At 34.5% G+C, this 26,099-nt stretch overlaps 1 pseudogene; it reads left to right on the top strand.

Moving 5' to 3' along the window:
* The window catches only part of LOC117978521 (beta-glucuronidase-like), a 99,127-nt pseudogene that overhangs the window by 64,651 nt on the left and 8,377 nt on the right, over positions 1–26,099 (top strand).

Genomic DNA, 26,099 nt, shown 5'->3' on the forward strand with positions numbered 1-26,099 from the left:
TGTTGAGGTTGTGCAAGAGGCACCCCGGGGGGGAATACTTTTAGACAGAGTAGAGTGAGAGGCTTCCATAGCGGATGGAGGTGGGGGCAGAGGAAGAAGAGACTGCCGGTGGCTAGGACAGCAGGAGCGGGCGTCCCCAGTCCCAGGGGCTTTGTTTAGTATACGGAAGGCAACCACAGAGTCTGGCATCCCTGAAACGGAGATGCCGGAGGCCTACAGACCAGAGGGAGCCCTTGGCCCAGCGCTGGGTCTTTCAGGAAGACAGAGATGGTCAAGGGTCCTGGGTAAATGGCAAGAGTCTCTCTTACTCACCTCTGTGTAGACTCTAGTGCTGAATGAAGTCGCCAACAATGGGAGGGTCCGAGAAATTCCCCGGGTCTTCGGCAGGTTCAGGAAGGGGAGGGTGGCCGGGACATAGGGAAGGGAACCGAGGCTCCAGTGCATTGTGACGACTGAGCCCGGGAGGGGTGAGGGAGCAAAAGGGAGAGGGAAAGGGAGATAGAGAGTGTCCTCTAGGGACACCCAGCCAGAGCCTACCCTTCCTGGGTTTCGGCACCAAAATGTAAGGTTAGCCAAGAGAAGGAACGAGTGGACCCCAAAGTCAGGCAAGCAAGTTTTTATTAACCTGCTGGGCTGCTCCACTGTAGACAGAGGAGGCAGCCCCGCTTACAGGCTGCTGTGGGGTTTTATAGGGCAAGGGGTTAGGTTGGCGTGGCAGAAACTGAGTAGTGTTGAAGGTGTTGCAACTGTTTCGTGGAAATGTTTTTGCCTGCTCGGCTAGGCAAGGTGGACAGATGTCTTAACCGCATCCTGGAACTATTTACCAGTTCTACTGAAAGTCTTGCACAAGCAGCTGTAGAAAAGGGTGGGGGGTGCTTGTAGGTGGTCACAAAGGACTGTATTGAGGTGGTCATGGAGGAGGAGGAGGGGTAGCTTGGATCTCTAACAAGAGCTTCTTCATCTAATATTTACTATACCATTTTCTTATTTGTAAAAGGAAGATTTGGAGGATCATCTAAATACCCATCCAACAGAGAAATACATGATTCATGTATTTCTCAAGACAGCCATACACTAAAATTATAAGATCATAAGAATATTAATTATATTCTACCAATGCAATACAAGGTATCCTTTACTCTCTTTAAATAATAGCTAGCTCACTTCAAATTCAACATTCCTAGTGAATCTCTACATGGTGAAACAGCCTTCTTTGTAGCTGCTACTTTTAATTCTCAAAGAGAGTCTTTCTGTGGTGTGTAAATATATTTGTTTCACTTCCCCACCCTGCTCTTTAATCATGGGAAAATGCCCTACAGTGAACATGGACTATATCAGACACTCTATTTGGCATACTGTGATAATTCTTGAATTTTCATTTAACATCAACAAAAATGTTAACATAAAAGGTTATTGTTAGTCTTGAAATTATTTTTGGCAGGAATATTTTTAAAATACATTTATATTGAATTCTTTAATTTCAACAGCCTCACAATAAGTAGAATTTTATATATTATTTTTCTCAAAAAATTTACAAGTAATCCTTTTCTTCACTCCTCCCCACAAAATGTATATCAAGAGGAAATAATGAATTTATGGAATAATATCATGTTTGATGACATTAATTGTCCTCTGCCGGAATATTAAATGCTGAACAATAAAATCTCTCTGAATTTTTATAACTAGAGAAGCCTGTTCGATACTCTTATATTAAATACAAGATGCCAATGGGTGAAAAACAAATACATAAAACCGCATTAAAATATTTGATATAATTAAGTTTTGAATAAAGAGATGGATTAATGAAGTTAGATGAGGCAAATAACATGATATATTTACCACTGTGCAAAACTATGCTTCTCTAGACACAGATCTTCACAGTTAAGAGGAATACTAAATATTGAACCATCCTAGTTTACACATACAAAAAGGTAGAAGGATGAGCATTGAATAAGAACTTACAAGATATTATTAATTATGTAGCTTTTCTGGAGTGAATCAGTTGCTATTCCTTCATAATAACTTAACACAAACATTACTCCTTAAAACATAATAACTTCAGGTCACCAGTGACTCACAACAGTTTTACCTGAGTCTCACATGCCTCTCCTGAAGGTTGTCAGTACAATAAGCAAAGAGCTATAATCATCAAACACGAGGAGCAGTGGCCTGCATATTCAGCCTCAGGAAAAGGACATTCTTGAGCACACTAATCTCAGAGATTTGGTGTCAGGTCTTTCTATTTGTCAACTATCACATATACAGATAAGAACATATTTTTATCATTTTAAGCTACAACAGGTTTGCACAGGGCAACATCTCATGCTTAAATGTATTGTGTTTTAGGCATGCTTTGACTATTGTCATGTTTGACAATTAGGCTGGTGGAGTCCTTCAGGAAGGAGATGCTAAAGTGAGGTTAAGATTGCCAGCAGTAAAAGATATGTTAAAGTTATAAAAGATAGAAGGAAGGGGGAAAAAAAAACAAAATTGGGCAGCAAATGCCTTTAAATGTTGAAACTGTACCTATAATCTGCTCTAGCAAATGCACCATCTTCTGATAGCATCTGCTATATTGTATACTATGTTGTCGACCTTGTAGTGGTATTTGAGCCATTTTTCAGGTTACTTTTTCTTCAGTGTCCAGAATGTTAGATAAAATGAAGATAAAATAGGCACTGCCATTTTTGAATTCATTAGATGCCCGAGTATTGCACTAATCTTCACCACTCCACCCACGTTGCAGTATTATTTGTGATTTACTAGATTGGTTATTGATGGAGATAGGAATGTTAGTTTCAGAGCCCTCCACTTTATCTTTTCTACTACAATAGCTTTTACTCTATAGTCTAAGAGCAAATGTGAGAAGTACTACAATTGCCAAGTGTCTCTCTCAATTATACATTTGGAAACCCAAAAGTCCTGCTGTAATGATAACTTTAGCCATGACCCCATCCATTATCTGGCCTCTGTATATCTTTCTAATGGGAGTTTGTAGGGATTATAGTACTTTTGGTCTTCAGAAGCATCTGCCTATGCGCCCCTAGTCCATGTGTGAAAGATTCAGATTCCCCAACAAGGACACTGAGCTTGTTATAACAGACTTACTTGGGCTAAAGGCTGAATCGTGTTGGAAGCTCAAGAACTCGAACTAGTAAATCCTGGGCTTGATCTTTTGAATTATTTTCTCTCTCATTACAGGAGATAAGGTGCTTTGCAAGCTACCAAGACACATTTTGCACTTTGTACTTAGTCACCAATTATTCTCTTTGTGAGCTACCAAAAAGATGTTTTACACTTCATATTCAGTCACCAATGTCAGAACTGTTCCCAGCCTGATGATGTCACTATATAGGACACTGAGAAATAAATTTAATAACAACCAACCAATTTAATTTTCCTTGTACACATTATCTGTCACTGTCTACTTTTCATATTACTAAACAATTATAACAACCTGGGTATTTCTCTCCACTGGAATATTACCATACCTCCTAAGGTTAAACTTCAGAAATTGGACCACAGTTTTGTACCATAGACTATCCATGCCCTACATACCTTACAAGATTAGATCATCATTAACAGTCAGGTAGTGAGAGATCTAGTCCCAAATCCACATTTTTCCAGCTGCATCCTTGAATCACTCCTGATACCAGGTGTGTTAATTTGGTTATCTGGAAAGCAGAATATCTGAGAGTTAGAAATGTCAGCATTTTATTGTGCAAGACAGAAGGAAAAGGAATGAGTTAGGAAAGTCTTCGGACTGTAATATCTATTTGAAACTTAAAAGGAAAATTGGGCAAGGAGATTCACCTATTGTGAAACAAATTTGACTCTTCATAAAGTCAGTGGGGCATTCCAGAATACACATGGTCCTTTTAAAAAGTCCTACATTCAGCAGAAATAGCCAAGCACTGGAAACCTCTGCCTGATTTACAATTATCTCGTTTTTTGCGATCTTAAAATTATTAGCCATATTGGGTAAGATCCTTAATTCATGTGAATTTTATTTCACATTCTAATGCATTGTGTTACCTCAATATGCATTTTGTGACTCTTCAAACTGTTCAATTATTATGTTTTACACTCAATAAAATATTTTAAAGAAATGTCCAAACAGTGCGTCACCACAATATCTAGCTTATTTTTATTACTCCACAGTGTCCGATACTATGATTGCAGGACACCCTATAGAGGTGGCAGAGATTTTGAGTCTTTAATCTGTTTCATTACTTTCTTATATAGACTATATACTATTTGACCAATATCTTCATGTTATATGAATTTTGGACTTTAAGGATTTCTGACTTCTAATTGAGAAAGTCCTCAAACTTCAGTTTTTAAAATTGTCATGGATATTCTTGATGTTTTCTATTTCACTCTAAATTCTAAAATCAGTTTGTGAATTTCTACACATAAAAAATCTGGTATTTTGAGAGATATTCTGAAGTGAATTAAAATTTTAAAAATATTAAGCTTTATAGCTAACTATTATTGCAAATATTAAATTTTTCAGGAATTCTGTTACTATTTTAGTGTAGATGTTTTATCCATCTTTCATTAGATATATTGCTGGTATTTTTTTCTTATCCTTCTAAATTACACATATATAACACCTATATATTATTGCTAGTATTGATTTAAAAAGTGATTTTTAATATTAACTTTGTGTCTATCAAACTTGATTAATTCGCTTACTTATTCATTATTAATAGTTTGGTGAATTTTACATTTATACAACTATGTTATCTGCAAACCACAAGAGCTGTAATTTTCTTTCTAAGCTTTATACCTTTTCTTTATATTTATGTCTTATTTTACAATATAAGACCTCCAGTAAATGGCTGAAAACTGTATATTAAATAATGGAATGTTTACCTATAATCTTATGAATATTAATACTTATGCTGTTTACGTGAAAGCAGTACCCTCGCCATTTAACAGATGAGAAAATGAGACTCAGTGAATTTCTCTCACTTTCTCAAAGTCAAATTGTTCCTATGTGAGCAAATAGCATGAGAAATTCAGTTAACTCATAATGCTAGGGATTTTCCTTTTTCTACTTTTATCATACCATCTAATTTCAAATTCAGTTAGGAGTACATTTTCTTCTGAAGTCCTTATTGTGTGTTTTATTTTAATGTTCTGATTATGTATCCCCTGCCCTAACATATCATGAAAAATCAGTTTCTCCTGCTAAGGACTACAACTAGAGACCTCATATATGAAGAGTCACTTCCTAGTTTATACATGCTCAGGACTTGCGTAAAAAATACTCCATATCTATATATCAAAATTACATTAGTGAAATCTTATGGAGTATTGTTAACACTTTTCTCTGGAGGGTCTGTAATTATGGTATTAACAACTATTCTTCACAAGATTAGATATTGCATACTAAGTTAAAAGTATTTAAGTGGCCTAAATATCTTTTTCAGTCCTTTATTTCAATGTTTCTATGTCTAACCCTAAAAAAGTTAAATACTAAATGTCAAGTAGCCAATCTAATTTTTACTATATATAAAATGAATAATAAAATTTAATTTTAAATGATATTTCTGTACTTCCATATGATCCATCTGAGCATATTTTTAACTACCTGCATAAGCCCAGTTAAGCCATTTTTGATCCTTTATATGGAAAATGATTATAGAGTCCATTTGATGTTATTAAATTGCATGAAAAAAATCTACATTTCTCTAGTTGATGAATCTCACCCTTGAGTTTCATTTTATTAAACTATAATTATTAGATCCTTTAATATTCATACAGGAAGAGCTTGTATCACATTTTGAGCTCAAAACTAAGCAGTAAGGAGATAAAGTGTAATGGGACAGGAGAATTAAAATAGCTATAGGAGTCTCTTTTCCAAAGTGTCAATCCGTTTAATATCCAAAGCTATAGGCATAAAAATTATATTTTAATATAGATGCTTTACCATGTGTTAAAGATAAAAAAAATCAATGTTATTTGTTAAAATACAGTAAGGCAGACTTTATTCAGGACCACTGCTATACATTTGGAGGTCATGGCAATGGTATTTTGTAATGAGGGAAAAAGATAAGACTCGATTCTAAATATAGTATGGGAAAGTGGGAATTTGTATCCTTGCAGCAGGATGGCAGTCAGTGGATAAAAAATAACTAAGAGGTAACTTAAAAGTAAGGGGGATTCAGGCTAAACCTATGTAACAGGATTCTTGCTGAAGAGATGCCAAGGTGATTAGACATTACCTAGGGATGGTGGAGGATGGAAATCCTCGCTAATATCAAAGGTGATAAGATTATGAGGGTGGGAGGTTCTTACCGAACTGATTTAGCAGGGGGGCTTCTTCCAAAACTGGATTTTTACAAGCAAGTATACAGACGATCCTAGAAGGTTCAGGAGCCTGAATAAAATTTGGTCGAGACAATCATCTTTGTTACATGTATATTAAGATAGACTTTCTGAAACATTTGATTCTCAATTTTTAAACTGTCTAAATAGCCTATCTATTCTATATATTAAAATATGCCTTAAAATATATATTCCTTTTTTTAGCATTGAAATGGATGGCATCTGATCCTGCTTCATGTGATTCCTCATTTAGCTCTGGACTCTTTACGTCATTAAGGTACCCTGAATATATTCAGTATGGTAAGGAATATTGTAATCATTGTACACAAATAAGTCACTGTCAATTGCTGTATTAGTTCATTCTTGCATTGCTATAGACTACTTGAGACTGGGCAATTTATAAAGAAAAAAGATTTAATTGACTCACAGTTCTGCAGGCTGTAAAGGAAGCATGGCAGAGGAGGCCTCAAGAAACTTATAATTATGGTGGAAGGGGAAGCTGGCACATCTTACATGGCCAGAGAAGAAGGACAAGAGAGAGGCGGAGGTGCCACACACTTTTAAACAATCAGATATCGTAAGAACTCACTCACTATCATGAGAACATCAGGGGGGATCCACTGTCATGATCCAATCACCTCCCACCAAGCCCCTCCTCCAACATTGAGGATTATAGTTCAACATGAGATTTGGGCAGGGACACAAATTCAAACCATATAAATTGCTTATTAGGGTTTTAAGAAGAAATGTATCCAGATCCATCTGTAACTGTCAACAGTTCATAGTTAGAAAAATAAAAAAAAAAAAATCTAGAGAGAATATAAAGAAATTTAAAGATTGAAAAGTGAAATACTCTCACCTACTCATCAGTTAACAAATATTAACTCATATGAAGTGAATATTATGTAGCACATGTTATTCTGTACACTGAAGATACAGGGATGACAAGGAAATTAGAGTTCTGGCCTAAAGGAGTTTACATATTTTAAAAGGATACAGATATTAATCATTTATACATAAACACACGAGATTTCTTGTTCTGAGTGCTAAGAACAAGAGTCTAAGGAGGACTTTGACTGAGAGTGGCTAATGAGAGATTTCTCCTTTAGCTAGCATTGTCAGGAGGATAAAACCCTAATGATGAAAAAAAGGCAGTAGTGAAAATATCTTCTAGAATAATGTTTCAAGCTTAAGGAACGCTACAGCAAAGGGCCCTAGTTAAATTGGACCTGAAATGCTGGAGGGTTATAAACATCACAGTACTACTAATGTGGTTTTTCACTGTACTTTCATCCTATAGTTGTAATGGTTTCCAGGTTATGGCACTGGTAGAGGATCGTGACTGCAAGTTGTCCAGGTTCTTGGTGTTTTGAACAAAGAATTCGACAAATCTCACAGCAAAGCAAAGAAAGAATAAAGCAACAGAAGAACGAAAGCAGGAATTTATTGAAAACGAAAGCACACTGCACACAGTGTGGGAGTGGACCTCAGCAGTGGTTCAGAGGCCCAGAACAGAATCTTCTTGGGTCCAAACACTCCCTAGAAGTCTCCCATTGGCCACCTGATGCTCAACTCATGTAAATGAAGTGGTAGCCCACACTCAGTCTGATTGGTTACAGAAAGCAGCCAATCAGAAGCTGAAGTGAAGTTACAGAAGTCACAGTCCTGGGCAAATATCTGATTGGTTGCAAAAAGCAACCAATCAGGGGATAGGGTGAAGTTATACTTCTATGCAAATGAAGACTCCGCCCACAATCAGTCTGATTGGTTGTGGACAGTAACCATTCAGAGGCAGGAGTGAAGTTACAACGTTGCAAACAAAGACAGGGCCGGCAATCAGTCTGATTTGTTGCAGACAGCCAATTTTCCATTTGCCACACAGAAGAGGTCAAAGAGAGTAGCCTCTGTGCCTTTTGTTAGATGTGTAAAGTTAGGAGTTTCCTTTCAGTTTAGTTCTAGAAAGTCAGCGTGAAACAGCCTTAGGTTCCCTGCCTCCAGACCCTATCCTCCTTGCTCAGTAACATTCATCCATAAAAAATGAGTTTTAAAATCTCAAACTAAACTTACTTATAGCCAAGAGGTAAACAAAATGGCACCCTGTAAAAGCTCCCTTATTTTGGAAAGCCCTATAACAATATACTTGAATACTCAGGACTTGATATAAAACACATTCGTGAAAGAATAGAGAAAATTTATTCTTTTATGATGTTCTCATGTTTAAAGAAGAACATTTTGCCATTCTTGCTGGTAAGCATATATAGAATGTAAGAAAGGAAGAGAACCTAATGTAATCATTACCATCTGTGCAAAACCATATTTCTTCTGGGGCCTTATTTTGTCTGCTTCTCACAACAGTCCCATGTAATCAATATTGCTTTCTGCCCGTTTAGTAGCCAGAAAACTATTTTACAGAGGGGAAATGACCAAGTTAATAGGTAGAAGGGGTGATCATGTGGAGATACAGATCTAACCCCATCCTAACTCAAAGTGTATGATCTCTATTTTTTTTCTTTATTGTCTCAAAAGAAGGAGAATGTGGATGGAGAAAAGGCACTCAACCCGTTAGCCTAATGTTGTTCTCTGGTCAATTTATATTGATGAATTTTTGGTTTTGTACTTTTGTGACTGGCTCCTTCTTTTTCAGGCTTTTTCTTTGCAGGAATTTAAAAGCAACCCTATGAATATAACATTTGTCAAAAAGAGCAAGTGCCAAGCCAGTTGAGAATAAGCTTACAATGTGTACAAGGATTCCAGATAAAAACATTTTCATCCCTCTGAACAAAAGTGTCTGGCTTTTGAAAAACACTAATTTCTAAATAGTGAGAGATTTTTACATTTTGTGTATGTGGAGCTTTTAAATTCCTAACAAATGTAAAGTTTAAAAATTATTTGAAAGTGACAAAACAAAATAAAAATATACCCTTCATTTTAATCCAGGTTCAGAGAAGTTCAGCATCTCAACAATATCTTTATTAAAGGGGCAGACATGCTAATCTAAATATTTTACCAACATTAATGGCTTGAATATAGCTCAAGAATGCCAAATAAGTGTTTTATAAACTCAACAGATATACAAACAAAACTGAATAAATAGCTATAGTGATATTATAAATTATATCTGTTCATACTAATGCCAAACACTGGAATTTGAAATTGCTAATTAAAGACATTAGTGAATGTCAATACAACAATATTTTAATGACTCCAAGATAATCCCAAAGCAATCAATTTAAATCAGAATGAGTTTATTGTAAAGTGCCAAAGGTGGAAAAAATGCTTCCTTTGCACGATAAAACAACAATTTCTCAAATGAATAATGCCTAGTCAAAATTTAACTAGATAATTACTTCATTTGCATTTATTAAGGAAATATAACAACTTGGAAGAAAGCTCTTTGGGAAATGATCTCGGAGTTTAGAGTCATCTAATTTTACCTAAACTTCTGAATACACAGAACACATTAATGATGATAACAAACCAGAACAACAGCAGCAGAAAAGAACAACAAAGTTATACGAAATTTATATGACAAAAGGCAGGGGCCTATTTTATAGCTAGTATGTGTATAAAAATTACCAGATCATTGTAGGAAGGTACTTGTCCTAGTGAGTTAAATGAGAGGATAAGCTTCAGTTTCTATATTTTGTGTCCAGTTTTCCTAGAAGCAGGGAAGAGTGTCTGCTTCTATTTTTATACCTGTATGAGTTAAGTAAAAACAATGCATGAATTTTGCTTGTTTCCATCTTATTCCAACAGGATCTGACCATTGTCCAGTTTCTTCATGGTATCACAAAGAAAATGGCCTGGAAAATCACACAAAATATAATATCCTAATTTGCTTAGAAGGGGTTGGGTCTAATCTATATCATGGGATTCTTTTGGATCATCATGCCAGCAGTGGAAGACTCAACAAACAATTAAACGATTAAAATCAACAAACACTTAAAATCAAAACTAACAACTATAACAAAGTTCTGAGCTAGTCTGAGATAGTTTAGTCTTCCAATCAGTTGTAGGTGTGTGCAATGATTTGTGGCAATAAGGAAGCAGACAGCAAATATTAAATCTGATGATAATCAGTCATTAGAATGATATGAAGGCAGAATACCATATGTATTTTGCAACTCCTCCCGTCAAAAAGTAGAATCTATCTCCTCATCCTTTGAATCAAGTCTGGCTTTGTTCCTGGGTTTGAAATATAGAATATAGCATAAATGACAGTGTCAGTTCTGAGCATACATTTCAAGAGGTCTTGCAGGTTTTGCTCTCATTCTTTTACAGTTCTGCTGCTATATAAACCAGCCTCAAATAGTCTGAGTCTGTGATATCACTGGGTCACCCCCATCACTTCAGTAGAAGGCCTGCCACTGCCTGACATGTGAAAGAGAGCATCCAGGATAAGCCACCTGTCAAATTGTCAACTTTATGCAGATATACAAGTGACAGGTTTGAGATCAGCCCAGCCCAGTCAACAGAGAAATATCCCAGTAGAATCATTATATAATTAAATAACATTGAAAAAAAAAAAAGCAAACTAAGTTTGGGATGATTTGTTGTGCACCAAAGACTTGAATGTGACCAAGTGCTAAAAATTGTCCATTATTTACCCAACATACTTTGGCTTGACCGAACTTTAGTCAGGCTTTTCTCCTCCCTAAATGCCCCTAGACATTGGCTTGCCTACAAGCTCAAGTAAGCACTAAAGCACCAAGTTACAGAACATTCCTCTCAACAGCTCATTCTGAAAATTGGCAGACCACAGAAACATTTTATGTTAAACCATCCTGACCATGTCGTTGGCTCATGTCTACCATCTGCCCTATTATTCACAAAATTCTTGCTAGCACTAACCTCCCTATTTTTTTTGCTTTTTTGTTTACTTTTGAGACACTTGCAGATCTTGAGGTTAGAGCATTTCCCCATTGCGAGAGTGTTTTTGAATAAACTCTCTCCTTACTTGAGTCTTCATTTATTTTTTGTTATACAACTTGAAGAGTTTAAGAGTAAATGAGGGCCGGGCGCGGTGGCTCACGCCTGTAATCCCAGCACTTTGGGAGGCCGAGGCGGGTGGATAACAAGGTCAGGAGTTCAGGACCAGCCTGGCCAAGATGGTGAAACCTTGTCTCTACTGAAAATACAAAAATTAGCCGGGCGTGGTGGTATGTGCCTATAATCCCAGCCAGTCTGGAGGCTGAGGCAGAGAACTACTTGAACCCAGGAGGTGGAGGCTGCAGTGAACCCAGATCGCACCAGTGCATTCCAGCCTGGGCGACAGAGGGAGACTTCATCTCAAAGAAAAAAAAAAAAAGAGTAAGTGAGTAAGGACCTGGTCAAGTGGCTAAAAGGCCACTATATATTACACAGCTCAGTTCCGTTTTGTTATTGGAGTATGGTGAGTTGAGTGTGTGACTTGCTCAAAAAGCCAATGACTCAATACTGTGCAACTAACTGTGGGTTAAAGGGGTGTTTCTTAAACCACATTGTGCATAGGAATCACCTGTGGGTCTCATGTAAACAGAGATCTGGAATGAATTCTGAGGTTCTGCTTTTCTAAAGCTCACAGATGATTCCAAAACTGCTGATCAGCTTTCTACTTTTTGGGTTGCAATGGGATAGAGAAACTCACATATCTTCATGCAAAGTTCCAAAGTTAGTGGAGAGAGATTATTGAGAAAATTGCCCTTCTGCTTAAACCCTGCGAGTGCAGCACAGTTTATATGGTGTTGCTTATAGATGATAACTCATTTATGAATTGGCTCTGCTCTGATCAGACTTCACAGATATCCTCCAAGCTATAAAGAGCTTTTTCAGGGATTTTTTTCTTTTTAAATGCCTAATATCATTTTATTTATATGGACAAATGTAGATGGTGACATGTTTCAGCAAATCCAATATTGAATAAGCAAGTAAAAATAATAATTCATAAGTTGGACTCTTTAGATAAATGGGTAATGATGTAATTGTTTGGTTTCATTGTCCCATATAGTGCTCTGTTGTAGCTGTATTAAAATCATTGGTACTAAAGTAGAGGTACTAGAACTCTTTAGCCAAAACCAAAACTGCGCATTTTCCCTTCGCCTGACCCCCACACAGTGCTTTTGCAAACATGTAATTTGAATGATGTGAAGTGAACATAATTTTCCACTTTGATACAGGCATCACAATCCATACACGCTTTCACTTAAGCCAATTCAGAGTTTATAACATTAAATTCTTTTATAGGTGGGCGTGGCCTTTTTATTTATCTTTAACCAAACAAGACACAGTCACGCCTCCCTTAGTGACAGGAATACATTCTGAGAAATGTGTCATTAGGTGATTTTTGTCATTGTGCAAACATCAAAGAATGTACTTATGCCAACCTAAATGGTATAGCCAACTACACACCTAGGCTAAATGGTATATATAACCTATTGCTCCTAAGCTTCAAACCTGTATAGAATGTTACTTTACAGAATACTGTACACAATAGTAATACAATGGTAAGTATTGGTGTATCTAAATATATCTACATCTACAAAAATACAGTACAAATATGGTGTAATCACATGAGACCACCATCAGGTATACATTCCCTCATTGACCAAAATATCATTGTGTGCCACATGACTGTAATCTAATTGTTGTGTTTGGAATCTTTAGTCATCTTTATTTCTTTCATATGTATATTAAATATGTATTATGTTATATATTCTTAGCTATATTATAGCTAAGAATATATAATATATATAAACTATATATATAATCCATAATATAAACTATTATATAATCACTTTATATATTTATATATTACATATATTTATCTATTAATCAATACAAATAAGTTATGCAATAATTTAAATTATGGTAAGATAATATATAAAATATATCTGAGTTCTTTAATATCCATTCTCATTTAATTTTTGTTGTATTGCATAATTTATACATATCTTATGTCAGTGTTCTTAATGTCAAATTTACATTTTGATAATAAAGTTGCTTGTATAAAAGTAAGGCAAATAGAGATTGAAATAATCATTTGGGGGAATAGAATATTTTACAAATCTTTACAAATCTTTACACTTTATGAAAGTACCCCTGAATTTAGCATCAACTTCAATTTTGTTGATAAAAATCAAGTTCTCTTAAATGTCGTTCTAAAAATAGGATTTATACTCACATGAAAGATGTGTGTGTGTGTGTGTGTGTGTGTGTGTGTGTTTGTATACTTTTTTTTCAAGGTGGTAGAATCTCATCTTTGAAAAATAATGAATCTGTCTTTGGTTAAAGAAGAATCTGACATTTTACTATATTACTCTCTCTAGCAAATTATGCAATTTTATATTCAGGAGATTTTCATGGAATTATTATACTTATTCTCTACTAAGTACTATTTCTAGAATTTTTCTCCTAGCCATTGTTCTTTTAATCAGCTATGTTATCAAAACCATTTATAGTCCTTCTACATTTGGGTCCTTAGAAAATTTCCATGGAACTACTTCAGTAAATGGACTCATATGCAGTAAAGTGCATATTAGTTTAAAATTCTATTTAAAATCTATTATATTTAAAATATATTGAGAAAATACTTGAAGTATTTTAAGGGTGTTTATCTTATCAATGCAGATTGGAATCATCTTAATTCTTATTAAATTGACATCCTGCATTGATAGGCTTAAATACACATGTGGCAGAGATGAAGCCTAATGAAGGCTCTAATCCAGAGCTGACTAATGACCCCTACCAGGAGCCATGCTGCTGGAACAGAACTCCTGATGTATACATCCATAGCTAATATTAAGACTCCAGCTTAAAAGTTTGAAAATGTATTGTACTTACTGCACAATTCTTGCCGAGATTTACCCCAAAAATTTAAGGTTTCCCGAGAGAAATAAGAATTATATATCCACTTAGAATAGAAGTTAATGGCCATTAATATCTAGTCTTATCAATAGGAAAATTAAAGTTTAATTCCTAAATCAATTTAGAATTAAGGACCTTGATATAAAGCTTAGGATTTCTCTATCTTCAGAGTATACTTTAAAATTGTATTTTTTCATTGTACTTTATAACCTCTAGATTATGTTAAGTTCTTTCTTAAGATATAAAACATAGATTAGATGTGTAGCAACCAGCCCACCAATAGTGAAGGAAATACACCTTCTAATTATTTTAAGACTCTCAAGAAATCAGTTATATTAAAATATTCTATAATAACAATATATAACAAAAGAACATTAACATTGTTACAATAGTTAGAAATATTTGTTATACTACATATTCTCTAATCTGTTTGAATTTTGCATATATGTATATGCCTCTAAATATAATGTAGTATAATATAATATATAGTTCAAACTTTAATGTTTTATATTAAAATATATAAATATGAAATAGAAAATGTAAATAAGTCATATTACAACATATGGTATAACTATGAAATAGAAAATGTAAATACAATATATGCAAAGTGCAATATATTACTGATGTATATATATGCATATACATGTGAGTGCAAAAATATACATATACATATAAACATACACACACCGTCCACACAAAGACATACACATACATCCAAACATGTATGCATTTTTTCAATTGGGATTTAGGCCGTGGAGAAAAAAGGCCAAATTATCCATTGGTCTATTAAAAACATTCATTAAAAACACGATTTCTAAACCTTGACATTAAAAATGAACAAATTTAGGCCGGGCGCGGTGGCTTACGCCTGTAATCCCAGCACTTTGGGAGGTCGAGGCAGGCAGATCCAGAGGTCAGGGGATCCAGACCACAGTGAAACCCCGTCTGTACTAAAAATACAAAAAATTAGCCAGGCGCGGTGGTGGGCGCCTGTAGTCCCAACTGCTCTGGAGGCTGAGGCAAGAGAATGGCGTAAACCCGGGAGGCGGAGCTTGCAGTGAGCCTAGATCGCGTCACTGCACTCCAGCCTGGGGGACAGAGGAAGACTCCATCTCAGAAAAAAAAAAAAAAAAAAAAAAACAAATTTAACAGAACATCTGAATATAAACTTATATAAAAGCAAATTACAAAATCATCTCAAAATTTTACTTGAAAAGAATTATTTAGCAAAGTAATTTTTTTCTGATACCAATTTTGTAAAACTTAATGTTTTATGTTTGAGGTGCAGTGATTCATAACTGTTTTAGGTAAAACAAACTTATAAGAACAACATTGTGTATTTTTTGCAAAAAAAAGTGTAAAAGACTTGAGAGAATTTTATTTATTCATTCATTTATTCATTCACTCATTCTCTCACTAATACTTTCTCCTTGCCCATGTGATAGGAAGCATGTTGACAGCTCCTGCTCTGAAGAAGTCCATGGTATAATCAGTCAGAGACACAGGCCCTAGTAGTATAAGACTCATTGGGATCAGAATAAAGGCACAAAAATGAATGTATTTTTATATTAACTTGATAGCAAAAATAACTTGTAGCGGAGAGGACACTTTATTTGAATTTAAATGAAGTGTATCAGTCAATTGAGAGAGGACTTTAGCGAAAGAAGAAAGAGTATTACAAGCTCTTGCATCCAAGAAAATCTCTAAATACAATGTTTTAGGGAGTAACCTAATTAAAGTCATGGGTACTAATTTTCCCTTTAGTAGTACAATATTATTTAAAATACAGATTGGAGACTATATGAAGTGTCATGAACATTTCTGATTTCTAGTGTCATCAACATTAGGTAGAAAAGTTCCATAAACTAACTCTCAAAGAAGTAGAGTGAAAGAAAGAGAGAATGGATGAATCTATGGAAGTCTAATACAGAAGAAATAGTTGTGGTTCAGTAGATCTGAGATTTGGTCAAAATTTTATTATATATCAGTAAAACACACATAATAAAGAAAAAACCCACATACAGAAAAACATTTTAAAAACTGCTCTTGTAGCCCCAGTTAAATTAGGTAAATTTTAAAGTTTCTTTCTTTTCTAGCACTGATATTTTTAAACTTTATTTCCTTCTAAAGCCAAAAAATAAATACAATCATATGTACATGCATGTACATACAAAAAAATTAGAATTAAAGCAGTGCTATATGGAGACAATTTGAGAATTGTAATATTTTAAACCATAATATTTCTTTGTGTAACAATTAAATGTTAAATCCCCTAAAGTTTAGCTTAAATGCTAACTTGCTGTTTGCAGAACAACATAGACATATGGAGAAGAAAGTCTTTGTGGCTCACAGGAAAAATAATTTCAGCAGTAATCCGCATACCTGCAGTTGTGATAACAATATGGCTTTAAAAATGTTTAGCTTCAGTGTCTTAATGGGTAACAAAGGAAGGATCAAATATCTTTCTATTATTTTGTTATTGACATACATTGGTGAGGCATTGTGTATCTCTCTGATTCTGTATATTACTGTCTCTTTGCATATGCATGGATGTGTTGCTATACACATTTGAGGTCTAGCTCTTATTTTGTATCCATTTTTACTACCATAACTCTTCTCCCTCCCCTTTTAACTGTATTTCTCTCTAGTTTACAGCTTTCTAAATTATGTTCTTTCCACATAATTGGCCATAGTATTCAATGAAATGAGCCTTCATTTTTTTTTTTTTGGTTAAAAAAAAGATGGTATTTGCTGATCCTATTATTAAAGAATAAATGAGCCATATGTTTTATATCTCTCTCTGAAATATATTCACATTTTAAAAATATGAATCTTTACTTTTTGAAGGTTCACTGATCCTCAATACGAAATAGAAACTACAATACATAAAATAAACATTTGTTAAAAAGAACTAGAAAAATAACATTTTACTATAAAACGTGTAGAATTTTCAAGTATCAGACATTATTTCTAAAATCAACATTTAAAAATCTCAATATTGCATACCAATAGTACAGACACTTTTATTTTCTTAAACTTTACCATATATTTTGAAATAAACTGACACACAAAAAGACTTTAGATGTGTTAAGTGTATAATCTGAGGATTTCTGACATAGGTAGATACTCGTAGAACCATAGCCACATTCAAGAAAATACACATAACTATCACACCCCAAATATTTCCTAATGCCATTTTGTAATCCCTCCAACCCACACTAAAAAAATTTCCTGAACTTTATATAATTAGAAACTTAACAGTATGTACCCTTATTTGCCTGGCTTTAAATTTCAACATAATTATTTTTAGACTGGTCAACAGTATCGCATGTATCAATAGTCGGTTATTTTGTATTGTTGATTAATATTCCACTGTATAGATATTCCAAAATTTGTTTATTCATTTATTCCCTGATGGCCATTTGGGTTGTTTCCAGTTTTTGCCTGTTACAAAGAAAAAGCTGCTATAAACATTTATCTTTTCAAAGACGTGATTTTGTTTCTCTTCAGTAAATACCTAGAAACAAAATGGCTTAAAATATTCAAGGAATTAAAACACAATATTGAGAATTTCGAGAAATAATTAGAAAATATAAAATGAAAAATGTACACAACCAAAAATAACAAAACTGCAGAAAATCAAAAACAGAAACCATCTTAAATGCACCTATAAGAAAGTAAGAATGTATCACCTTCACCGGAGCAAAATAATTACTTTTACTCTCAAAACAATTATTGTGACTTTTATTCCTGTGTATTTATTATAATAAATGAATTCAAACTACAACATTAAAATCTGTTAATTACACTTAAACAATGATTCTTAGCTGGGTTTGTGGCTTCATAATAGTTTTATAAGAGAGCTCAGTAGAGCATGACACACAGCTTGATTGTGGAGAGACTACAAAAGGTAAATTTTGAGAAATTAATTATGAATTTAGCATAAAATTACATGTATATTCAGATCATTTTTTCACCTATCAGAATGCTAATGATTTAATTATCAATCATTGTAAAAACACATAGCACATTGTGTTAGCAAGAGTGTGGGGAATGACGGATATTTATATATTGCTAAAAATACAATTGTCCCAAATTCTGGAAATGACAATTGGACAAATATTTTCAAAATCTAAAGTTACACATGTCCTTTATTATAGCAATACAATTCCTAAAAATTATCCTAAAATATACTATTTATCATATGATTCATTCATTTCATTACGTTTTGGTCAAAAAAGAAAAATCAAACTAAATATAAGTTTAGGTAAATGGCTGCAGATAGTACAGAAAAAATAACACTGGAAACAAAAATATAATAAGAAAACTATTACATATATTTGAGAGACACTGTCTCTCTGCTGCCTAGGCTGGAGTGAAGTTGCATGATCATAGCTTACTATAGCCTTTAATTCCTGGGCTCAAGTAATCCTACCACCTCAGCCTCCCCAGTAGCTGGAACTACAGGCACATGCCACCATACCTAGCTATTTTTTTTTTCTTTTAACATTCAGGGGTCTTGCTGTATTTCCCAGGCTGGTCCCAAACTCCTGGCCTCAAACAATCCTCCTGTCTCAGCCTTTTGAGTTACAGGAATTACAGGTGTAAGCCACCAGTCCTGGCCCAGGAAACTATTTATATTGACATGGAATTAATTACAAAATATAGTTATGATTTAGTTATGATTGATAATTAACTGCCAGCTTTGATTTTATATATACTGTAAGCCATAATGCAGTATAAATAATATGTAATACATCGAAAAATATTTAAGGCCAATTATATATTATACAGCCAATTATAGTTTAGAGCTACTAAACATCTGTTTTATCTTCATTTTAATTATTTCTAGAAATCATCATCTACTTAGGAAGGTCCAAAGATATGTCTATGCTCACATGCAGTGTCTCTGAACATCTTTTAATATTTGCTTTAATATAGTTACCCTCTAACGAATTCTTCATTTTTTGTTTACTTAAGTTTTTTTCCTGTTAATTTTATGAGATATTTTCATTACGTATAAAATTCTAAGTAGAGCTTTTGTTTTTATTCTGATTTGCATAGTTTCTGGTGACAGTTGTCTATAATAATTCTGAAGTTTTTTTCCTCCTTTTGTATGGAATGTGTCATATTCTCTGGTTGCCTTTGGGATTTTATCTTTATCTTTGCTCTTTAGCAGTTTAAATATGTTGTGTCTAGGTGTATGTCCACAGGATAGATTCATAATAGTCCTTGGAAATATTTATGATATTCTGAATATCATAAATATTTATAATATTTCTAAAATTATATTTATAACATTTCTATATTTATAATATTTATAATATTCCTTGGAAATCTTTATAGTGTTTATAAAGATTATCATTTATACTATATACAAAAATATTTCCTTGGAAATATGTATAATATTTATAGTATTCTCAGCATTATTTCTTCATTTTTTTGTTTCTAAATTCTCATTCTGAGATTTTAATTACATGTATCTTAGCCATTTAATGCTGCTCCACAATTCCCCCCTCCTTCCTTTATTATTCTATCATCAAGTTCACTGTATCTGTCATTGGCTCTGATGGGTCTACTTTCCACTAAAGGCATTTGTCATCTCTGTTTACCTTTATGATATTTCTCATAGTTTTTTTCTAAGCTCCCTGCAATATTGTGCCAACATGTGGTCTTTGGCTGAGTCTCATCTGTTGATTACTTTTTCTCAATAATGGCTTATATTTCCTTGTTGTGTGTGTATGTCTCAAAAATCTTGGTTAAAGGCTGCACATGGTGTGGAGAGTAGAAATTGTAGATAAATGTAATTATGCCTGGAAATGGGCCTGCCTCTTCCTAACCTAGGTCTCCACTATGGGCAGTTGAATCAATCTAATCACCTCTTGAGCTGATTTCATTTTATCCCTTTTGTTATTGTTTTACATTGTTCTGACTACCCTCGGTCCTCCATTTGTTTCTAATTCTTATCCATTGCCTTCTGCTTATGATGGTAAGCCTGATCTAACCTCAACTTTAGAATTTTCCCCTGCCCTTTCACAACACGAAATGTCTCTACACTCTTTTTTAATCTCCTGTTTGTAGAATGCTGTTATAATATTTAATGCTAGCTGCTGTCTGGTCTTGTAGTAATGGCAGGGATATTTTTATTTTCGTATTTCCATCTTTGTTTTAGGCAGGACTTGTGTCCTTGAATCTCAGGGTTCAGGCATTATTAGTGATCTTGTTCTACTCCCAATAGTAGAAGACCTCTGATAGTAGAGCCCGAGATGGTATTCTACTCATATTCCAGTTTTGGAGGTATTTTTGTTTCGTTTTATTTGCTTCTTTCAGCCTTACCATTGTTGCCCTGAAACCAATATTTTTGCTGACCATTCTCTTACAGCTTAAGACTTTTGCTCTACCTGAAAAAAAAAAACAAGCCAAGAAGAGCTCTGCTTTTCGCCAGTGGCAACCATTCTTATCTCCTAGTCCTTCACCACAAGGAATGCTTTCTCTGTCTCTTCATCTGCCCCTAAACTTTCTTATGATTCCCTGGTGGAAATCAGAAGAGAAAACCTGCATGTGGCTGCAAACTTCTCTGATGTCTGTTGTCCCCTGCAGTCTATATTCTCAAGATAGCTCCCACTCAAAATTTACAACTTATTGAAAGTCAGTCATTCTTATCCACAGGGAGAGAGGTCCTACCTTCCTTGCATGCTCTGCCAGAGATGAGTCAGTGTCGTGTCTCATCTCTCCCTAGAGAAAACCATCTATACTTCCTCAAATTTCAGTCAAGTTGGAGAACCTGTAGTCAGCTCCAATATGCTCATAAAGAAAGTTTTGATTTTATTGAATACCCAGATTTTTCTTGCTGTGAGGCTGGCAAGAGGCTGTGTGTTCTTTTCAGATTTCTACATCTTAAACAGAAAACAGAAGATCTAGTTTTCTTATGTGATTTGTAAAATTATAATACAAACTTATGAGTAAAGTATGCACAGAGAGAACCATGGCAAATATACGGGTCTTTCTTATCCAACAATGCATAGTGTTTTTATTTAAGAAAAAAATTATGAACATTTGGGGGATTGAATATAGACCTTTTTAAAAGACCAATAAAGTAAGAACATTTACACATATGGTTGTGCTCCAAAGTTTCGTCACAGTGATACTTTGAATTTGGGTGATATGATTTGGCTGTGTCTCCATGGAAATCTCATCTTGAATTGTAGCTCCCATAATCTCCACGTGTCATGGAGGGGACCCAGTGGCAGGTAATGGAATCATGGGGAGCAGGTTTTTCCCATGCTGTTCTTGAGATAGTGCATAAGTCTCACAATATCTGATGGTTTTAAAATAGGCAGTTCCCCTGCACACACTGTCTTGCCTGCCACTATGTAAGACATGCCTTTGCTCCTCCTTGCCTTCTGCCATGATTGTGAGGCCTCCCCAGGCATGTTAACTGTGAGTCCATTAAACCTCTTTTTCTTTATAAATTACCCAGTCTCAGGTATTTCTTCATAGCAGTATAAAAACAGACTAATAAAATGGACAAAATATTAACAATAGCAAAACTTGTTTTTGTAAGTTTATCTCACTTTACTTTTAAATTATATGAACTGAGATAATAATATTATGGATAGAATATTCCAAGTGAATATTCACCTAGAGCATATTTCACTGAAACGTGGAAGTATATGTAACCACTTCCATGTTTACCTACATATAATTTTTCCTTGTTTAATCAATACATTAGTCAATATTGATATAGTTTAGATATTTGCACCTATGCTATTCTCATGAAGAAATTTAATCCCCATTGTTGAAGGTGGGTCCTGGTGGGAGATGTTTGGATCGTGGAGGCAGATCCTTCATGAATGTATTTTGTCATCCCCTTGGTGATAATTGACCACTTTCTCTAAGTTCACAGGAGACCTAGTGGTCTAAAAGTGTGTGGCACATCCTCTCCCTCTTTCTCTTTCTCTCTCTGTCTCTTTCTGTCTCTCTCTCTCTTTCTCTTTCTCTCTCTCTCTCTCTCATGCCTTCTCTTGCTTTCGCCGTGTAACCTGGCCTGCTCTTCTTTCATTTTCTGCCATAATTAAAGCATACTGAGGCCTCCCTAGAAGCCAAGCAGAGGCCATCACCATACTTCTTGTAAAGCCTGCAGAACTGTCAGAAAATTAAACCTCTCTCATTTATAAATTACCCAGTCTCAGGTATTTTTTATAGCAATGCAAGAAAATACTAATACAAATATTTCCTATGAACTTATTTTCACAAATATGGCATATGTAATGTAGCTTAAGAATATTTTTCACCACTTTAGGAGAGAGAAAATAGGTATTATTGATTTCGTTAAAATGTACAATTATTTGTCACCAAATGTCAGGATTTGTAGCGTAAATAAATACAAAGGAAGCCATATCTTGGCAGGCTGGATATTGGAAATATGTTTCATGGGTAACATCAGGTATGTGTAGATGGGTACATCTCTCTTCATACAGAGAAGGAATTTCAAACAAATGTTAAGAACATGACAAATGTAGGGCAGCCATCGTGAGTTAAGTGATTTATTAAACATGCAGGTATAGATGATGATGTAATTTGGGAGAGATTTGAAGGGTTAACATTACAATTTTGCAAAAAATTATGAAATAAGATTCTGAATGGCTTTATGTAATTTGTAACTATGAATTTAGAATAAAATCACAAAGTAAGACTGACTTACTTTCAACTTATAGGCAAGAGGACTGTACTTCTAAGACAGTCATTATAGAGCAGCTAACTGGTTCATTCTGAGGTTCATTCTATTTTTCATTCTATTTTTAATCTGGATTTTTTACTAAACAACAACTACCAAGAGAGGTTAAATAAATGGTGAGGATGTGCATTGAATGCCCAGATTTTCTTTCCAAACTTAATAATTAGTTATTCTATTCCTCCAGAAGGGAAATTAATAAAGGGAAGAACAAAGGCCCACAGTGTGCTTAGAGAAAATATATTTTATGGAAATTAATATCTTGGGAAAGTGTTTTTTTATTTGTTTGTATTGATGTTCTGGTCTCTTTCATTGTGATGTCTAAGAAATCTGTTACACACTACACAAACCCCTCCACATACTTACTTTTTCAACAAGGGCTCTATTGATTCTTGTCATAACTGTGCTGTGAAAGCTGTCAATACTGACGACAAATGGAGGCAGCCAGTACTGCATGCATTCAAACCTCCAAACAGATTGAACTATTTTAATTTCCTGGAGATATCACCCCTATGTTCCTTATCACACTATTGAGAGTACCTGTTATTGTCATTTATTTTCTTCCTAAGCTTTCAAAATCCTATTGACTGATTCTCCAAGGCTCAACTTTTGAGTTCCTTTTGTAAGAATAGGTCTCTGATGAACCCAGCAGGACATGAGCTTACCTCTTCCTCTTATGGCACATTGTGACTTGTTCCATTGTCTGAAATGTATGGCTTTTTGTAAGACCTTCAATGTGTATGTGCATGTGTGGCAGGGGTGTGTGAGTGAGTGTGTGTATGGGGGCAGTGTTCGGGGTATTTTTTCTTGTTACAATGTATTTCTTAGTTTAATTTTTAGAAACAAAAATACCATTGTGAAATAAATTTAAAAGCTGTCGGCTTAAAAAATATTTTATGTATGTTATCAATAAATATTTAATGGCTAAACTTTAAACAAATATACAAAAATTTTCCAAGTTAATATTGTTGAAGATAATAGAAGTTATGGAAGTCTGCTACACTCTATGCAAAACTCTCTATTTACTTGTTCAAGTGCTCTATTGGTGCTTGTCATAATTGTAATGTTACTCATGTAGTCAATTATGAATACATTTGTTTCCATCTCACTCATTCTCCCTCAAATTTCCTTTATATTGCATTTTGGTTTCCACCTTCTATTTTTAATCTGGATTTTTTTACTAAAGATATAATATTAGTGGAAACTAACTTCAACAGTTATGACACAAATACAAGGTTCCAGAATCAATCAGTATCAATATGGCTAACTAAGTTAAAGTAACTGAGAATAACATTTTATGAGCACGAATGTTGATCAAGCATTCATGCATATGTAATTACACTTCAATATCTGAGTGAACACAAATAAAAGGTATGTGCTTAACTTTGTTACAAGCTGCAAAATATAATTTCCAAAAACACAGGCTACAAAAGCAAAAATAAATAAATGGCACCACCCTAAGATAAAATCTTCACAGTCAAAAAAACAACCAATAAAATGAAAAGGCAGCCTACAGAATGAGAGAAAATATTTACAAACCTTTTATCTGATAAGGGTTAATATTCAAAATACATAAATATTTAACATAAGTCAAATAGGCAAAGAACTTGAGTAAACATTCCTCCAATAAGTTGTAAAAATGGCCAATAGGTATATGAAAACTTTTCAACAGAACTGATCATCAGAGAAATGCAGATCAAAATCTCAATGACATATCACCTCACACTTGTTAGGATGACTGTTATAAAAAAGATGAGAAATAAATGTTTGTGAGGATGTGGAGAAAAGGGGGCTCTTGTGCACTGCTGGTGGGGATGTAGATTGGTATCGCTGCTGTGGAGACAGTATGGAAATTTTGAAAGAAAGGAAAAATATAAGTATTATATGACCAAGTAATCCATTTTTTTGGTCTATACCCTAAGGAAAAGAAATCACTACCACATAAAAATATCTGCACTCTCATGTTCAGTGTATCACCGCAAAACCCAAGAAAAGCTCACGCCTGTAATCCCAGCACTTTGGGAGGCCAAGGCTGGTGGATCACAAGGTCAGGAATTGGAGACCAGCTTGACCAACATGGTGAAACCCTGTCTCTACTAAAAATACGAAAAAAAATTAGCCAGGTGTGATGATGATGTGCACTTGTAATCCCAGCTACTCAGGAGGCTGAGGCAGGAGAATCACTTGAACCCAGGAGGCAGAGGAGGTTGCAGTGAGCAGAGATCGCACCATTGAACTCCAGCCTGGGCGCCAGAGGGAGACTCTGTCTCAAAAAAAAAAAAAAAAAAAGGAGATTCCGCCATTTACCACAACACAGATGAACCTGAAGACATTATGATAAGTTAAATAAGGCAGGCACAGGAAAAAAAAAATACAGCATAATTTCACTTTTATGTGGAATCTAAAGAAAATAAATACGCAAAGTTAGAAAATAAAACAGTAGTGTTACCAGGGGCACCAAGACTGGGTAGGAGAAAATGGGAAGAGGAGATTTAGGTCAATGGAGACGAAGCATATATAGCATGAATAAGTCTAGAGACCTAATGTACAGCATAAGGACTAAAGTTAATAATAATGTACTGAACTCAGGAGTTTTTCTAAGAGTAGATTTTATGCTCTTGCCACACAAAAAATAAAATATTAGTGACCGTGTAGGATAAGATATATGTTAATTTGCTTTACTATAGTAACCATTTAACTATCCATATATATATATATCACAACATCATGTTGTACACTTTACATATGCATAATTAAGTGTTGAAAATAGAAAAAAGTGTTTGTATCATCTTATACATCCATTACTGGTAGAAGACTGGAAAAGAGTTTCAGCGGTTTCACATCTTCTCTAACACTTGGGAGTGTCAGCCTCCCTCAACTAAAATGTGCATGCAATTATATGAAATGAGTGTACAACATTATTACAGTCATGTGTCATTTAACTGAGAAATGTACTATTAGGCAACTTTGTTTTTTTGTGAACATAACAGAACATACTTACACAAACCTAGAGAGTATAGCCAACTACACACCTGGCCTATATGGTATAGCCTGTTGATCCTTGGCTATAAACTTGTACACTATGTTACTGAATAGGGTAGGCAACTGTAACACACTGGTAAGTATTTGTGTATTCAAACATATCTAAACACATAGAAGGTACCTAGAAGGCACAAGGAAAATATAA

The sequence above is a fragment of the Pan paniscus genome, chromosome 4 (genome assembly GCF_029289425.2).
Source record: "Pan paniscus chromosome 4, NHGRI_mPanPan1-v2.0_pri, whole genome shotgun sequence".
NCBI lineage: Eukaryota > Metazoa > Chordata > Mammalia > Primates > Hominidae > Pan > Pan paniscus.